The 19,562-nt window shown below is 42.9% G+C and overlaps 1 pseudogene across 1 annotated transcript in view; it reads left to right on the top strand.

Moving 5' to 3' along the window:
• The first annotated feature begins 13,027 nt into the window (after positions 1–13,027).
• LOC309561628 (large ribosomal subunit protein eL32-like) overlaps positions 13,028–19,562 on the top strand; it is a 59,665-nt pseudogene continuing 53,130 nt past the window's right edge. The window contains exon 1 of the transcript in view: positions 13,028–13,297. The product of the transcript in view is annotated as a large ribosomal subunit protein eL32-like (transcript). The remainder of the gene's footprint in view (positions 13,298–19,562) is intronic.

Here is a 19,562-nt window from a genome sequence, read left to right as displayed (position 1 = left end):
GAGGATCGCGCCGGCTTCAGCTGCCCACAACAGAGATGGCAACGCTGGAGAAGAAATTTTAAAAGTGAGTATTTCTTCTTGCAGGTAAGTGCGAACCGGGACAGATCAGAGGCTAGTCATTGTGGAATGTACTAGCCCTGACTGTCCCGGGGGTATGTTTATTGAAATTTTGTTTTTGTGCCCAGAATTCCGCTTTAAGAGCATTAAAGGGCCCGGGCAATGCAGTGCACTGAGGCCCAGCCTACACAATCACCCACGAGAATAAAAATGCAAATTATGGATAAGGCGATATTTATTGGTACAGCAGTGCCAGGCTAATGACAGCTTCCAAGTTCAGTGGCCGGGTCCGGTGAACACACGCACAGACGGGAGTCAGACTCCACTGTCCTGTGTATGCCTGTTCCCGTGGAGGCTGACAGACATTCCTGCAGTTGTGGGCTCCCCCTCCATGGCCCAAGTGGCCTGACCGCAGTGCAGGGCCGATAGGTGCTTGCCACCTGCTAAGTTTAGAGGCGGGATGCACACAGGAATCGGGACTAATGCTTGGCTAGGGCTGGGTTGCTGGGCATGTGGGGCCCCGGAACAACTGCCCAGCGTGCCCATTCGGTAAGATGGCCCTGACTTGTGCGATGCGGGAACCAGCGTGATTCCTGTGAGGATTCCCGCATCGCACCTGAATCGCCAGAGGTTCACACTGACATCTGCGAACCCCTGCGTGAGTGTCAATGTAAAAAGTTAATGACATCCTCTGATCGGTTCGCAGATCGCAGTGCTAACTGTCAAATGGTGCAGGAATCGGATCACATAGGTGTGATCACCCATGCGATCCAATTCCAGTGCGGACCAAGAAAAGGGTCCTGCACCATTTGGTGCGAATACGATGTGATGCGATTTCAGCCATGCAGTTTGTATGGCTGAATTTGCATTGCATAGCCATCCCATGTGACCTGCACAGCAATGCAGTGCGAATCACATGAGATGTCTGTGATCGCACAATTGTGAACCCAGCCTTAGGCCCCTTTTACACTTGCAATTTTGTCGCGATTTTGAATGGACTTGAAGCAATGCCTGCCTAATCTTGAGGTCTATGGACCTCAAAATGCATCAGTCAGACCAAAGTAGTGCATGGACTACTTTAAATTCAGATATGAATGGTACTGATTAGAAATCATAGAGTTCGACTTGTCATGCAACTTTTCAGTCCCAAGTCGCACAAATGTGAAAGAAGCCTTATTGTTAAAGCTCTATTTTTTTATGTTATACTTACCTGCTCTGTGCAGGTGGTTTTGCACAGAGCAGCCCTGATCCTCTTCTTCTCAGGTCCCTCGCCGGCGCTCCTGGCCCCTCCCTCCTGAGTGCCCCCATAGCAAGCAGCATGCTATAGGGGCACCCAAGCCGAGCTGCTGCTCTGTGTGTCTATTCAGACACAGAGCTGCAGCTCGGCCCTGCCCCCCCTCTCTCCTCATTGGCTCCTTGACTTTGATTTACAGCAGTGGGAGCCAATTGCACACCACTGCTGTCTTAGCCAATGAGGAGGGAGAGTCCCTTACAGTTAAGTCTGTTGTGCAACATCACTGGATCTAGATGGGACTCGGGTAAGTATTAGGGGGGCTGCTGCTCACAGAAGGTTTTTTATGTTAATACTTAGAATGCATTAAGATAAAAAAAAAAAACTTCTGCCCTTAGAACCACGTTAAACTTTCTTTCACATTGAACACGGCTTTGAAATCACACAATTTCAAAGCCGCATTTCAGTGCGACTTCAGGTGGGACTTGGCACGATTAGACACAGAGGGAGGCAGACCGTGGGAGGAGTGGGCTCAATCGCCGCCGGCCTCCAGCGATCTTCAGCTACAGTGACAGGAGAGCCGCCTGCCTTTGTAAACAAAGCAGACATGTCTTCTGTCAGAGAGGCACACAGAGATCGTGTGATTCAGGTAAGCTGAATCACCGATCTCTCTCTCTTCCTCTGTCCAACCCATCCCCCCACACAGTTAGTAAGCACAATAGGGAACACATTTAACCCCTAGAACACCCTCAGTGTTAACCCCTTCCCTTCCAGTGTCATTATTACAGTAACAGTGCATATTATTTAGCACTGATTACTGTAGTAATGTCACTGGTCCCCAAAAAAGTGTCAAAAATGTCAGTTAGGGGTCCGATCTGTCTGCCACAATGTCGCAGCCCCGATATAAATCGCTGATCGCCACCATTACTAAAAAGAAATGTAAAAAAATAAAAAGACCATATATCTATCCCGTAGTTTGTAAACACTATAACTTTTACGCAAACCAATTATTATACGCTTTTTGGGATTTTGTTTAACAAAAATATGTAGCAGAATACAAATTGGCCTGAACTGATAAAAAAAATTTGATTTTTTAATTTTTTTTTTATTGGGAATGTTTTAGAGCAGAAAGTAGAAAATATTGGTGTTTTTTTTAAAAATGACATTCTTTTTTTGTTTATAACACAAAAACAAAAACTTGCAGAGGTGATCAAATACCACCAAAAGAAAGCTCTATTTGTGGGGGAAAAAAGGACATCAATTGTATTTGGGTATGGTGTAGCATGACCGCACAATTGTTAGTTAAAGCAACGCAGTGCCGAATCGCATAAAATGGCCTGGTCATTAAGGGGGTCCGGAACTGAAGTGGTAAAAGCATTTTCTAAACTCATAAAAGCAAAAATGTAATATATTGCAGTTTACAAATTCTTAGATATGGGGGGCTGCATTTGTTTTTTTTTGGTTTTTTTATTGGCTCCTTTTCCTTTATTTTCACCTGTAATTTCCTGTAACAGACCAAGCTGTCCAGCAGAAGTGGCAGTTAGAGGATTGATACAGACCATTTACTACTGCGCCTAAGCTCGGAGGGACGGGGCGCTTTAAAAACATTTTTTTCGAACGATGGTGGCATCCCTGGGGGATATTCTCTATAGATATCAAGAATGCCTATCTTCACATTCCAATAAGTGCCACTCACCAGCGTTTTTTTCCGCTTTGCTGTGGGAGAGGAGCATTATCAGTTTGTCGCGTTACCCTTTGGTCTCGCCTCCGCTCCTTGGGTTTTCACAAAAGTGTTGGCTCCGGTGCTAGCCTTGCTACGCCAAAGGGGGATCGCGGTACTGGGTTACTCTGCTCTGGTGGAGAACCTTGAGATCACAATAGGAACTCTGCCGGAGTTTGGCTTGATTCTTCAGAAGTTTTCAGAAGTCTGCCCTAGTTCCATCCACAAAGCTGCAATATTTGGGCCTGACTCTGGACCACTAGCTAGAGTGCTCCTTCCTCTGGACAAACTCCAGAACGTGCAGACTGCAATTTGCCTCCTGCTATCCAACAAATGGTCATCCATCCATGGCATTGGACTTGCGGGTGCTGGGCCTGATGGTATCTACCTTTTGAGGCGGTTCCGTTTGCACAGTTCCATATGAGGTCCCTGTAAAAGGGAGATTCTGTCCAAGTGGAACAAGACTTCGCAGTCTCTGGACAATCAGATCTGGCTGAGTCGGGGAATGAAGGTATCCCTGATATGGTGGCTTCGCTCTCCGGCGCTTCGGCTGGGAAAGTCCTTCTCCCTTTGTATTGGACAGTGGTCACCACGAATGCCAACATGTCCGGCTGGGGAGGCATCCTCGGCAAGCATTTTGCTCAGTTGATCTGGACTCCGAGCAATGTGTCTGAATCATTGGATGATCGTCTTCAGGGATGGCCTGTGCGCATTCAATCGGACAGTACCACGGCTGTGGCTTATGTCAATCAATCACCAAGGGGGCACAAGAAGTGCCCTGGCGTATCTGGAGGTAGCCGGCATTCTAAGGTGAGCAGAACAGTTCATTCCAGCCCTCTCCGCCGTATACATTTCCGGGGTGGAAAACTGGCAGACGGATTACCTCAGTCGGTAGGTGTTGGACCAAGGGGAGTGGTCCATTTATCCAGAGGTGTTTTCATCAGCTGTGTTTCCAGTGGGGCACCCCCCGAGGTGGATCTGTTGGCGTCTTGGCTCAACAGAAAGGTGCAGAGGTTTGTGGCTCGGTCAAGAGATCCAATGGCGGACACCACAGACGCGCTGGTGGTCTCGTGGGGTCAGTATCGTTTGATCTACGCCTTTCTTCCTCTCAAGCTTCTGCCCAGACTTCTATGCAGGATCAAGGCACAAGGGATTGCCGTCATCTTAGTGGCTTTTGACTGGCCTCGCTGGGCTTGGTACGCCAATCTAGTGGAGCTGGTCGCGACGTTGCTTGCAAGCTTCCTCTCAGGGAGGATCTGCTGTCCAAAGGACCGATCTTCCATCCTGCTTTACAGTCGCTGGCTTTGACGGCTTTGCTGTTTAAAGCCAGGTGCTAAAGGATAGCGGTTTGTCTGAGTCGGTGATTCCTACATTGTTAAAAGCTGGGTAATCTACTTCTAGTAAGATCTAACATTGTACGTGGAAGACATACATCACGTGGTGTGAATCTCTCAGGGTTCATCCTCACTCCTTCTCGGTGACTCGGATCTTAACCTTCCTTCAATGGGGGGGTTGGACAGAAATAAGCCTTGAGTACCATCAAGGACCAGGTATTGGCATTGGCGGCCTTTTTCTAATGGCCTTTTGCCACACACAGACTCTCTATTTGTGCTCACGTATGGACCTCGCAAAGGCTTCCTCTGTGACCATTTCCAGATGGATCAGACAGACGGTGGTTCAGGCCTATTTCCATCAGGGGCCAGGTTCCTCCTTTCCCTGTCAAGGCGCACTCTACTAGGGCGCTTAGTGCCTCCTGGGCTTTCTGTCATCAGGCGTCAGTGATGCAGGTTTGCAAGACGTCAACCGGGTCGTCGGTGCATACTTTTACAAAGTTTTATAAAGTGGATGTGTTGGCATCTGCGGATGCTTCCTTTGGCTGCAAGGTTTTGCAGGCTGCTGTTTAAGAGAACCTGATCCTCTTTGAGGGTGTTTTTTTTTTTTCAGGTGGGCTCCAGTTGATTTGGTTGAGCCCCTGTTGCCTGGTTGGCTACTCTTTAGACTTGGAAATATTTTGCTGTTTCCCACCCCTCATGTTTAACACTCCATTTAAATGTCCCAATGGTCAAGATAGGAGCTGTGTCCGTCAATGAAAGAAAGAGAAAATTGGATTTTTGACTTACCGTAAAATCCATTTCCCTGATGTTCGTTGACGGACACAGCACCCACCCCTCTGTGGAGTTAAAATTTTCCTGACACTGCTTGTAACAAAACTGAGTGACTATAGCAGAGACAGGGAGTATACCCCCTGGGACTGCCCATGGGTGTAGCCAGAAGATTTTTCTGTCTAGTGTCCAAGCCTGTAGGGGGCAACTTAACCCAATGGTCAAGAATATCAGAAGTGGGAGAAATTGATTTTATGGCAAGTCAAAAATCAAATTTTTACTGTTTTAAGGCAGTAGTTAATACAGAGCAATGAATATATTGACAAGTCGTGAAGCTGTCTATCTTCAAAATGAATGGGCTGCCCTATGCATGTAGCCACCCACAAACTGCGCATTCAACTGACGCTAAGTGTAAACCTAGCCTAATTCGAATGGCCATGACAGCCAGGCAACCATGATTTTCAGAATGAGAAGTCTGTATTGATATCCTTCATATTACTTTGCCATAAATTATGTAAAATCTGTGTTTTTTTTTCTGCACAGGCATAACGATTTTTACAAATAGGGCTGTGAATGGTTTAAAAAAACGGATGCACAAAGAACCTTTATTCCACCCAGTCAAGATATTTTAAATGGAGTGTTTAGTGCTGCCCGGGAACTAGCAATGGATATACAATTTATATTTGTACCACTGCCATGTTTTGTTGAGGGAACGCCTGCTTTGATCTACTCGCATCGCTGCGTGAATCAACTACATGAACATTACATGCAGTTTTAGCAAGGCCTAATTTGTTCTGGTTAATTGGTTAAAGCTGAACTCCTGGCAGATATTAAAAACACAGTTTAATCCAGTTATGTATTTATTTATTTAAAAAAAAAAAAAAAAAACTCTGTATTTTATATAGGACTGGTATAAGAAAGTAAAGAAAAGAGAGGCAGAAATACTTAGATTGCGTGATAAAAAATATTGCTTAGTGTTGCTCACAAAATCCTAGACATTATGTCTATTGATTACATATTCTCTGATGAATGGGAGGGGAAAAATTCAGAATGTCCATTTCTCTTACTTCATAGAGGTCAGGGATGAGCATTACAATTTTCACAAAATTTATGAGATCCCCCAAACCTGAGCTAAAGAATTTCACAAACTTTTACAGACGAAAAAAATGAATGTTGTTAGTTTATTTATTTATGTATGCATTCATTGTATTTTATTTATTTATTTATTTTAGGTAAAATGCTTTGGGGTCAATTGGCAGCAAATTTCACTGAAGGTATCATCAGTCATCATCCCAAAAAGACATCATAATGCCAAGCATTAGACTGGGCTGACACCAGAGTGTTTTCCTACAGGTAAGTTAAAGAAGAACTCCACTTAGTAATATTAGTATCTAAAATGGCTGTGTAACTTCCTTTTAAGGCCTCATGCACACTGGACGTTTATAAAAATGCCAGTAGCTTTGTAGTGAGTTTATCAGCGTCTTTCAGCTTTTTTGCATTGACGTTTTTTGACAATAGCGCTTTTTGGCGTTTTTAACTAAAAAGCACCTCTCTGCTGTTTTAGTAACTCCCTCTTTCCCACAATGCAATGCTTGCCAGACAGTGCTTGCCAGAATTGCATCACATGAAATTTAGGTGCGGGGAAAAAAAGGATCCTACAACATTTTGGTGCAAATATGATGCAATTTGAGCCATACAAAATATATGGCTCAAATCACATCGCACAGACATCATGTGCACAGGAATGTGGTGCATTTTTTAGGCAAATTACATGCAGTGTTCAGCATGCACCTGTGTGAACCCAGGCTATGAACGCCTGTCTTTATGGACCTTGCTTTGTGCACTGGTTCAAATCATTTGGTGGAGGGGGTACTATGGTGGGGGTTGTTTTTCAGGGGTTGGGCTTGGCACCTTAGTTACAGTGAAGGGAACTCTTAAGGCGTCAGCATACCAAGACATTTTGGACAATTTCATACTCCCAATTTTGTGGGAACAGTGTGGGGATGGTCCCTTCTTGTTCCAACATGACTGCACACCAGTGAACAAAGCAAGGTCCATAAAGACATGGATTAGCGAGTCCTGGCCTAAACCCGATAGAACACCTTTGGGATGAATTAGAGTGGAGACTGCAAGCTATGCCTTCTCGTCCACATCAGTGCCTGACCTCACAAATGAGCTTCTCGAAGAATGGTCAAATATTCCCATAGACACACTCCTAAACCTTTTTTTGGGGGGGGGATAAAGGTTTTGCATGAATAAATAAAAGCTGATCATTGTAAGCCCCCTGCCAGTGGCAAATGGTTAAACACTCTGAACTGCTACATTTGCAGGAGAGTATGTTCAGTTAAAAACAACAGACTTAATGGCCTGATCACCAGGTAAAAATAAAGGGAAAAAAAACATGAATAATAAATTCATACAGCTGTCACATCTAAGAATTTGTAAGCTGCAAAATAAAAAAAATGGTTTGCTTTTAGGTTTACTACCACTTTAAGCACTTTTACTAGGCCACGTTTTGAAAAGGAGAGACAATGGGCTGCTTACAAGTAATACATCACAGAAAAAAGCCAGCAAATTATTGTAATGATTTTTTTTTACACATTTATTTAAAGCAGAACTTAACTGTATCTGAGCACCTAAAACCAAAAAAGCTCTTTCATTTTTCAATATTCAAATCAAACTTACCCATCCATTCACGTCTCTATGCTTTATTTTGTTAAGAATTCACTTTGAAAAACATCCCCCTAGCATTTCTAGTCATGACCTTCTTGAGTAAGGGCAGATGATTCATGTAGCATTTACTTCCTGGAATCCATCTGCTATTAGCTCAGGCATCCTGTCAGGAGAATGTGCATAGCTGAGAATGCCCCTCTTTCAGATGAAAGAAAAAAATTTGCATAAAGACTTCTGCGATGTATGACATAATTTTGGTCTAGGTCACAAACCAGGAACCAACAGAAGAAAATGTAAAAAAACATTTTTTTAAATAAGTAAATATAATACCGTCCTATCTATTTACTAAGGCTAACAGCATAAGGATTAAAGAAGTTATGTTAATTGAGAGAGTGTAGTTCCACTCTAAGTAGTTGTAAAAGTCGAGATACCAGGCAGTTTTTAATCAAGATATCAGCATTGGATTGTATCTTTTGATTTTAAAAAAGCCAGCAAGATATTGTTGTGGCTCCACACACATCATTTAGGCAATTTTACTGGATCGCATTTTAAAAAGGAGAAATACCAGGCAGCATCAACATTAGAGTGTAAATATATCACAGAAAAAAACAGCAACATTTTGTACTGACTCCATACTTAGCATTAAAGCAATTTTTCTAGGCCACATTTTGAAAAAAAAAAAATAATAATTTTGTGGTGTAAAGTATTTCATGGAAAAAGCCAGTGTTTACTCCATAAATCATATTTAGGCAGTTTTACTAGGCTTCATTTTGAAAAAGGCAAAACACCAGATTGCTTTTAAATCAACATTAAAGTGAAATTATGTCACAAAAACTTTTGTACATACAAACAATTTAAAGCTCCAGTCCCCATAATCATTTTTTTTTTTTTTTAAAGCTCCTTTGTGATTGTTAGTACTAGTACATTTATATTTGGAAACTGTCCTAACTGTCTTAATGCTTGTTACATTAAAGTCTGTAATACCTTACATGATCTCGGAAGCAGGCCGGGGTCATTGAGCATGTGGGCATCTGAAGCCCGCTCGTGTGTATTCCCGGGATAAGGTACAGCTGACTACCCAGCATGCACCTCCCAATCTCACGCTTGCGCATTATTGACAATGTGCGGCGCAGTTTGTTAATTACAGGTTGCTATGGCAATTCTTCTAAAATGGCACCGATTGCATCACTTCTGGTCAGGAAATCTCACGACGGGACCCACATTACATGCCCAATGCGCCGGGGCTGGTGACATAATCGCCTAGGTGGCCGCGATCGGATTTTACAGAAATTACAACTTATCGGTTTCCAAACTTTAATTCACTAGCGATGCACATTACAATGTGGTTAACTTTTTGTCTAGGCAACATATTGAAAAGCAGAGGCACTAGGCAAATTTTATTCCAAAAAAAATGTTGAGTTTATTGTTTCATATTTATTGCTAGTAAAATATTGTGTTTACTCCATAAATAATATTTATGCAGTTTTATTAGGCTGCATTTTGAAAGGGAGGATTACCAGTCAGCATTCAAGTGTAAAGCTAGTAAAATATTGTATTGACCTCATATGCGTATTGTCTTGACTAGCAGTCTTTTTGAGAAGCAGGAGCTGCTCAGCATGGGTGTTCTGGCAGCATCTCTCTCTCTCTCTCTTTCTCTCTCTCTCGTTCTCTCTCGTTCTCTCTCTTTCTCTCGTTCTCTCTCTCTCGTTCTCTCTCTCTCTCTCGTTCTCGTTCTCTCTCTCTCGCTCTCTCTCTCGTTCTCTCTCTCTCTCGTTCTCTCTCTCGTTCTCTCTCTCTCGTTCTCTCTCTCTCGTTCTCTCTCTCTCGTTCTCTCTCTCGTTCTCTCTCTCTCTCGTTCTCTCTCTCTCGTTTTCTCTCTCTCGTTCTCTCTCTCGTTCTCTCTCTCTCTCGTTCATTCTCTCTCTCTCTCTCTGTCGTTCGTTCGTTCTCTCTCTCTCTCATTCGTTCTCTCTCTCGTTCTCTCTCTCTCACTATGAGAATGCTTGGCAGGGAGAGGAGAGAGGAAGATCCTAGTTGGTGGCAGCCAGCCAGGGCTTTGTCCCTGCCCTTGGGATAAGAGCTAAGTGATGGCTGGGCAAAGAAGGAGGAAGGAAGGTCTTGAGGACAGGGGAGAGAATTCGGAGACCTAGGCTGTAGTGGTGGTTGCATGAATTGAGGAGAGAGCCACCGGGGGCAGTGGTGCAGGGGGAGTATAAGCAGAGAGATAAGTGCTAGAGAGAAAAGCTGCTTATTTCAGTTAGGAACAGAGGAAATCTTTGGTGAGCTGCTTGAGCTGTCAGAACTGAGGAAAGAGAGACAGAGTTGACAGAAAGCATCCCTTCCAACTTTTTGAGATTTGAACTAGGGACACACCCCTACCACACCCCATTAAAGGAGAAATATACCAAAAAAATGATTTGTTAAACCCACAAGTGTTTTTTTTTTACCAATGCTATTACTGTTTACTGGCTTTTGTCATTTTCAAAAGCCAGTATAAAGTAATAGTATTGGAAAAAAAAAACACTTGTGGGTTTAACAAATCATTTTTTTGGTATATTTCTCCTTTAATGGGGTGTGATAGGGGTGTGTCCCTAGTTCCCATCTCAAAAAAGACTGAAAAACATTTTGAAAGATAAAATGTTCATTTTATATACAACTATATAGATTAGACCAAAATAAAGGACAAATGATTTCGAAAGAGGGACAGAGGAACTTTGTTCCAAATCAGGGACAGACCCTCAAAATCAGGGATAGACCCTCAAAATCAGGGACAGTTAGTAGCTATGAGGAAGCAAGGCTGCAGAGAGACAACTGAAACCTACTTCAGAAAGAGCTGCTGAACCTGAACTAGCAGAAGGTGGGATAGAGAGAGTTGTCTGGAGAAGAAAGCTGTAGAATTAAGATCCTGGAGAGAGCTGCACTGCGCAGAACAGAATGCCTGAGGATTCATGTGGGTGTAAGTCAGTGGCACATACTTAAAGGCCTCATGCACACTGGACATTTTTACAGCTACTGTTTTTGGCATCAGGCATTTTCTTCTGCAGCCAGCATGTTATCCTGAGTGTCCATGCACACATAGGCTGTTATCAGCAGTTTTTGGCAGAGGCTTTTTCTGGCTCAAAAAAACAGAACTAGTGGGTTTTGAGAGGAGTTTTTCAGCTGTAAAAATGCTCTAACCCTGATAAAAGCTTATAAATGCTTAAAAAAAGATAAAAAACTTGGATATTCTGCGTTTATCCACATTTTTGAGCCATAAGCGTTTGTGGGAGTAAAGTTTTGCTAAAATAAAGCTAAAAAACACTGAAAACGCTACTGCAAAGATGACCACTTGCCTGGCCTCCAGGGAGGACATCAATGCGTCTTCAGTGCTTAGAGGGCGTTTGGCCCCTTTTACTTGTGCGAAACTTGTTTGCTGTTGCTGAACCTAACTGCTGCCAGAATCTGCCCAGAATGTTTGATAGTGTTGTTGACTGGTGGATTACTAGTACTCTTATTAGAAAATAAGTATTCAATCGAGAAATTAGAGAACCCGCCTGTTTATTTGATCCCTCACCAACTAGTGGTTTAGATAGGCTTAAAAACAGTAGATAGGTCATACTGAGTGTTACACCCCTGGTGTTCTTTTGTTTTCTTTATACATCCTGATCTTATCTGCTTAGGCTGATCTTCCCTTTACAGGACTTGCTCTGGCCCTTCGGGACAAGTCGCCACTTGAAGTGAGCAAGAGGATGCAACATCTCAGCAGCTTCCAGGCAAGTTTTAATCAGGAACTCGACATTAGAGTATATTACTTTACAGAAAAAGGTAGAAAAATATTATGCTGAATCTATACACAAAATTTCAAGTCAAATTCTTTAGGTTTTAATAAAAAACATCAAATGACTTAAAATGTTGTTTTAGCATTGCTGAAGTAATTTTTGTTTTATTTTGAAATGGAGCTCATCCTTTTAGCTACAGCTGGAGTCCTTGTACAGGCGCTGCAGCATAAATAGGCCCATTTGCCACAAATTACCTGAAGCAGAGCACCCCCTTTGGCGTCACTAAGGACAGCTTTTGAGGCTTGGGAGGGGTGAAACTTACCCCTGTAAGCCTGTCCTGGGTCCTCCTCCTCCCCGCTGGCACCCCAGCACTCTCCCTCATACTCTGCCTGTTGTTGTCTCTGCCTCATAAGGCTAAAGTCGATTGTAAAAGGATGCAGGCCTTGGGACAGCAGTCCTCTTCTACCTCCTGCTGCTGTGCTGCTATGTCTCCAGTGCTTGGTCTATAACACCACACATTGTGTTCTTCTCTTCATGTGGCTAATCACCATCTCATTGCAGCAGACTATTCTGGTGAAATGGTGAAAAGATGGTACACACAAGTCCAGGGGCCAAACATTGTGGCAAAAAACCCAAAGCCTGTCCTCATCCTGTACTCATTGATGGCCCGCTGCTGCAGGTTCAGCCACTGCAGCATGGCCATAGTCAAGTATGTAGGCATATCTCAATACCAGGCAGTTGGCAGGCACCTTGTTTTGCCACTGCATTTTGGCCAGATAAACACTCACGGAGTATGACAACCAACCGTGATCACACACTCTTCTGGCCTGCTGCAAAACATCCAGAAGCTAGAGTAATCAACTAGGTACCACTTAACCACTAAGTTTAGGGTGTGTACCAGGCAAGACTTGTGTGATTTTACATTTCCAAAGGACAGCAGGTTGGTGCAATGTTCACATGTGACCTCACCTGGCACAAGATGGCTTGGGGTAAGTCACCTCTCATCCTGTCTGTTAACAGCTGCCAGAATCTCTGATATTATGTGGCTCCTGTCTCCCTGTCTTACAAGCTGCACAATAGTGTTTTGCCTGGGCCACTGCATAGGCTCTTGGTCACTTGAGGGGGTCTGGTGTTTCTGGGGAATCACCAGATGAGGCAATTAAGGAGGGGGGTAAAGGTGACTGTGCTGTTACTAAAGTTCAGGGGGGCTCCACTGACGTCAGCAGTATGACCGATCCTACATTCTTTTCAGCCATTAGTAATTTTTTATTTTAAAAACCTGTTTTGTTAATTTTCAGTTAGACATAATAAAAGAACAATAGAAGGGCTAGGAAATAGGTCCACCCAGGGGCAGCACCCAAAAAAAAAAAAAAAACAGACAGGTTAGTACAATACATTTCATACATTCAGGATAAAGCAATGCCCTGGGAGGTGACAGATTTCCCCAATGAAAAGAAGCCAGCCAAGGCCCCAATTCAAATAGGGAATGGTTTACACATTACAGACCACAGTAGCAATGAAGGACAATGTACATTGTCAAAGCTGTAGTGCTGTAGCTGTAGAGCAATGTGTCCACACGCAACGGGGTAATAGTGAGCTGGGCCACAGCATTGATAGCACTGATAATGGCAATCCAGTATTGGGAAATGGCTGGGCAAGCCCAGAATATATGAAAGGAGTCGCAAGGCTCATGGGAATGCCACCAGCAGGCTGGGGAGTTTTCCTGATTCAACTTGTGAAGCCTGGAGAGGATGAAGTATGCATGGTGCAGGGTTTTAGCTTGTATTTAGGCTTGATTCTGTCAGACATAAGGTGTTTAAAGGGTATGTCCCATATGTCTGACCAGCCCTGCTTGTCCAGATCAGAGACATCTAGCTGCTATTTCTGTCTCAGAATAGATAATGCAGGGATGGCAGCATAATAAGGTATAGATATAAAGTCAAGGTTGGTTTCCGGACATTAGGGGATTAAAGTAAAAGTTTGAGGTCTGAGCAGGCCAGATTCATCTGGCAATGGGGAAATTGGCTACTGAAGGCCTGGGGAACTTGAAGGTACCAAAAGTAGTAATGAGAGGGTACATTATATTTCGGAACAAAGGACATCTAAAAGGGAGCAAACAGCAGTTTCAAACTATATGCTTGAAGGTCTTAAGTTTGTATTTGGCCCAACCATGCCAAAAAAAAGAAGGGTATAAAAGTGAGAGAGGAATTGGTTGATCCATAAAGGTAGAAAGGGAGGTTGGAGGAAAGGACTCCAAATTAGGTCCCATTTTTATTGAGTGGAAAAGGGGCATTGTGTTCTTGACACAACAGAAAGAGATTGCAGTCTCTAACCTGGTGGAGACATTAGCGATATCAGGCTATAGCCACCAGCGTGCCATTACTATGTTGGTACCTAGAAAACATTTCTGACAAGTTTGCATGGCCAGTCTGCCGTGAAGGTAGAAAAACATTTATATCTCAGTGGTTAAGATCCCCACTGGAAGATTGAGGATAACTGATTGAGTTGGGTGAAAAATAATTTGAAAACCCACTGGGAGGATTTGCGGAACAGATATGTATATTTTGGGGAGAATTTTAATTTTTAGTAAATTAATACGGCAAGCTAGAGAAAATGGCAGGTTGCTCTCCGTCCTCAGTTTAACATTAGCATCTTGCATAGATTTTATGTAACATAGTTTTTTGCTTGTCGAGATATAGTAACCATCAAATATGTAAACTTCTCAACCCAGAGGCAGTCTCGAGTCAATAGGAAAATGTGATTTGTGCCAATTTACTTGAAGGTCAGTAATTTGGCAGAAAACATTCAGGTCCTGGAGAGCTCCCTGAAGAGAAGAGCCTACATCTTTTAAAAACAGCAGGAGGTCATCAGCATACAAGCAACCCTTTCCTCCAACCAGCCTATCCTGAGACCTCAAATATCCGGGGAGACTCGAAGGGCATCCGCTATAGGATCTATGGTTATAGCAAAAAGTGTTGGAGAGAGCAGGCAGCTCTGAAGAGGAGCTGAAAGGGAGATGAAAAAGTCTCCAAGATGAATGGAAACAATCAGGCTACTACCACATCTTTAGAGTAGGCATAAGGGGCAGTGTAGTAAGCTGTGAATTCTGCCATTATTTCCTCCTGTGAAGTAACTACATAACCATCAGGCCTACTAACTGCAGTGACAATGGTGAGTGGTCTATCATGTTGTGCAAGCATGGCAAGAAATCTATCATTTTCATCTCCCCGCTCAAAGAACTCCTGTAAAAGCTTATGGAAATCCAGCCTAGATATTTCGGTCAAGTGCAGTTTCCTCCTTAGACATGAGATGAGCAAAATGTCAAAGGTGGCAGAGGAGACATACTTCTCTGTCCCGTCATCTACAGTCTTCTGCAGACTTAAGGTTAACGTTTTGATCCAATTGGATGGCCAAAACCAAAGATATGTAGTGACTCTTTGCAAAAGCCTTAAAAGTATCCCATACCATCTCTGGAAAGGATGACTCAGCATTGGTATGGTATCCCAGTATTCCTATATAAAAGATGGGATAAGTTTCATGGAACGGGCTGAGAAACATATTGTAGTACTAGTCTCCAAAGGGAGTTATTGCAGCGCTGACCAGTCCAGAGTGAAAAGGGTAAAGGACAATAGTCCGATAGGCCTGCAGGAAGATATTGAACTTCCTGAACATCAGCAAAAACAGAGGTATCGGCAAATGCCAATAATCCACATCTTGCATAGAAGATATTGGCATGCTTAGTTTAGTATCGTCCGCAAATACCGAGATTGTGCTAGGTATCCCCTCTTCTAGATCATTTATGAATAAGTTAAACAGGATTGGCCCTTGGGGGACCCCACTTTCCACTCCCGCCCAATCTGAGTACTCCCCATTAATCACCACCCTCTGAACTCTCCCCTGGTGTCTTTATTCAACCTAACCAACTATGTAACATTTTTCAAACATTTTGTAACAACTGGAAACAGGAGTTCAGGTCAAATTTATGTTTAACCTGGACCTAAAGCGCATCCCTGCTTTTGGCTTTAATCCTTGCTGTGTCTATGTCCTGCCCTTTGGCACACTTAATTTCCTACTGGGTACAACCCCTGGTTTGTTCTGACCATTGAACCTACCTAATGACTGGTACTCCAATTTGACCTGTTTAGCTGACAGTTGACATTTAGTTTTCTGGGATAGGTTCACACCACTCATTACATTGCAAAAAGGCCTGATCACAATTCTACAAATGAAAATACAATAATATTATTATCATAATATCAAATGTGATGCAAACAATTAAAGCGTAACTCCACTTTTGTTGAGAAAAAACATTCCCTCTGGGTGATCTATGTACATTGCATGGAGTATAACAAACTTTGGTGCAGATTCCTACCTCTTGCTATTCTGCAGAAATCACTGTTTGTTCCTCTGTGCCCAGTGAGCCTAATGGGAGTGGTTTTTATAATTATAAGTCAGCTGTGCAGCTGAAGAGCACTAATGAGGAAAGCTGCTGGCCCTGCATCCCTTTAGACGTGTTCCTATTGGGAGTATCTTACCAAGAATTACATTTGTGTTGCAGGGAATGCCTGAAATATGACTTGTATCTTAGTGCAGACTTCTGGGAAAATCAGTGAGCCAATCACACAAGTAGGGATGATCGAACGGTTCGGGTCCACCATTGGTTCGGCCCGAACATTGGGTGTTCGAGGTTCGGCCGAATTTAGAACTTTTTGCCCAAAAAGTTCGGAATTCGGCAACCAGAACCGACCAAAATGCAATGCTTCAGGAAATGGGCTTTAAAAGCCCGTGATTGGACCAGAATCATTAGCAAAGCCAATTGAGGGGGCAGGAGAATGCTAGGAATGTGATTGGAGTGACTAGGGGGTCCCTAGACCAATCATTAGTGAATACGCCCCCCAGTATATAAGATTGCCCCTGCCATATTCCTAGCATTGTTATACTGGACATGGAAGAGAGTGGAAGCAGTTCTGTTAATTTTACTTGAAAAGTGTCATTTAGCATTTGTTAGTGTGAGGAAAGGGATATCTAGTGTAGTTAGAGTGCTCCTTTACACTTAAGTTAGCTTCAAAAATTTAGTTTCTGTAGGGAAAGTGTTAAGTGTCAGGGGACCGTAGTGTAGTGTAGGGTTAACTGGCAGTGACTGCTATGGCAGGGTGACAAAACCCTTCCATAGCAGGGTGACCGCTATAGAGAAATGATCATTTCTCTGAATTGCTTCGGGACACCCATATGGCTTCTCACCAGCCAAGCATTTTTTATGCTGCAGGGGCTGCCACTGCCAGTGCTTTTTTGAGGACATGTTTGATGTCAGACATGACATCTGAACATGTGTATAGGGGGTATATATACACATATATGTGTATATATACCCCTAGACATATATAGGTGTGATAGTAGCAGAAATAAATGCTTGCGCTAATGAAATCATTTACAGTAATATATTTCTGCTACTATCACACCTATATATGTCTAGGGGTATATATTCAGACATATATGTGTATATATACCCCCTATACACATGTTCAGATGTTTTGCCTGCCTCAAAAGAACCCAAAAAAATGCTAAAAAAACGCTAGCGTCAAAAAAAAAATGCCCAGGTGTGTTTTTGCTGGCATTTTTTGGGGGGTTTTGGAGGCAGGCAAAACATCTGAACTTGTGTATAGTGGTGTATATACACACATCCATATATTTATATACACACCTAGACATATATAGGTGTGATAGTAGCAGAAATATATTACTGTAAATGATTTCATTAGCGCAAGCATATATTTCTGCTACTATCACACCTATATATGTCTAGGTGTGTATATAAATATATGGATGTGTGTATATACACCACTATACACAAGTTCAGATGTTTTGCCTGCCTCAAAAGAACCCCAAAAAATGCCAAAAAAAACGCTAGCGTCAAAAAAAAAATGCCCAGGTGTGTTTTTGCTGGCATTTTTTGGGGGTTTTTGGAGGCAGGCAAAACATCAGAACTTGTGCACAGTACCACTATACACAAGTTCAGATGTTTTTCCTGACTGCAAAGAACCCAAAAAAATGCCTGCTTTGAAACCGGCAAGTAGGGATGATCGAACTTTTGAAAAGTTCGGTTCGACCAGAACACCCGAACTTCACGAAAGTTCGGTTCGGATTTCAGAACCCCATTGAAATCAATGGGACCCGAACTTCTGTAATCAAAAAACACCATTTTTAAGCCCTAAAACCCAATAAATGCCCCTAAAAAGTGCCTAGGGTTCTGGGTCATGCCCCAGGGACTATTAATCACACAAAAAAAAGTTCTTAAAAATTGTCGTTTTTGATAGATAGCCAATTATTGAAAAAATTAAAAAAAAAAAAAAAAAAAAGAGATTTCTTTGGATTTAGTGTCTGGGGGGTCTAAAAGGTGTACCTGTGAAGTTTCAGCTCTGTAGCATGTCCAGAACCAGAATTACAGCATACCAAACCTTCAAAAATGACTTTTTTGCTTAACCGCACCTTTCTTTTGCTCCTAATCAACGGCTCAGCCAATGTGTATGATGGGGACATAATGCAGTGCACTGGGAACAAGATTAGAGGTTTTTTTGGAAAAAGGTGCTGTCTCTTTAAATGTGCATATAATTAACGGGTGTATTTCCACAATGGGGCTTTTATTACCAAATGTTTCAAGAAGTCCAAAGATGTATGTAATTGCACTTTATTTCATGTAAAATGGTGTTTGGTGCACTTTAACTTGAAATCTCACAAGAAACAGACATATATGCACGGATACATTGAGGGTTAGGGGTAGGGGCCACAATGTAGTGCAGAGTGAACAAGATTAGAGATGTTTTGGATGAATACTGTTGTCTCTTGACTTTGAATAGAAGTAAAGGATGCTTAAAAATTGGGCATTTGGTGGTGCGGACGATGCCTTGACACCATATCCCTATGAAAGTGCTGGTAATGAAAGCAATAATTGCCTTTGTAAGGAAAAAAATTACAATGATATGCATCTGTGTGACAAGAAATTGTTGTTTGGGTGTTGGCGGAGCCATACCACTGTAAGCCCAAAGAGCTGGTGTTGAAGAAGGCGTAAAAATTATGAAGGTGTGCACCTGTGGAACAGGTGCGCAAACATGGTAGTTTTGGTGTTGGCGGAGCCTCCCCACCATAACCCCAAAGAGCTGGCTTTGAAGGAGGCCCAACAATTGTAAAGGTGTGCACCTGTGGAACAGGTTCGCAAACATGGTAGTTTTTGTTTAGCATAGCCTCCCCACCTTAACCCCAAAGAGCTGGTGTTGAAGGAGGCCCAAAAATTGTAAAGGTGTGCACCTGTGGAACAGGTTCGCAAACATGGTAGTTTTTGTTTAGCATAGCCTCCCCACCTTAACCCCAAAGAGCTGGTGTTGAAGGAGGCCCAAAAATTGTAAAGGTGTGCACCTGTGGAACAGGTGCGCAAACATTGTCGTTTTTGTTTTAGCATAGCCTCCCCACCTTAACCCCAAAGAGCTGGCGTTGAAGGAGGCCCAAAAATTGTAAAGGTGTGCACCTGTGGAACAGGTGCGCAAACATTGTAGTTTTTGTTTTAGCATAGCCTCCCCACCTTAACCCCAAAGAGCTGGTGTTGAAGGAGGCCCAAAAATTGTAAAGGTGTGCACCTGTGGAACAGGTGCGCAAACATTGTCGTTTTTGTTTTAGCATAGCCTCCCCACCTTAACCCCAAAGAGCTGGCGTTGAAGGAGGCCCAAAAATTGTAAAGGTGTGCACCTGTGGAACAGGTGCGCAAACATTGTAGTTTTTGTTTTAGCATAGCCTCCCCACCTTAACCCCAAAGAGCTGGTGTTGAAGGAGGCCCAAAAATTGTAAAGGTGTGCACCTGTGGAACAGGTGCGCAAACATTGTCGTTTTTGTTTTAGCATAGCCTCCCCACCTTAACCCCAAAGAGCTGGTGTTGAAGGAGGCCCAAAAATTGTAAAGGTGTGCACCTGTGGAACAGGTTCGCAAACATGGTAGTTTTTGTTTAGCATAGCCTCCCCACCTTAACCCCAAAG

This window comes from Pelophylax lessonae, assembly GCF_965119305.1.
Source record: "Pelophylax lessonae genome assembly, chromosome: 8".
Taxonomy (NCBI): Eukaryota; Metazoa; Chordata; class Amphibia; order Anura; family Ranidae; genus Pelophylax; species Pelophylax lessonae.
This window is presented reverse-complemented; position numbering and strand designations above follow the sequence as displayed.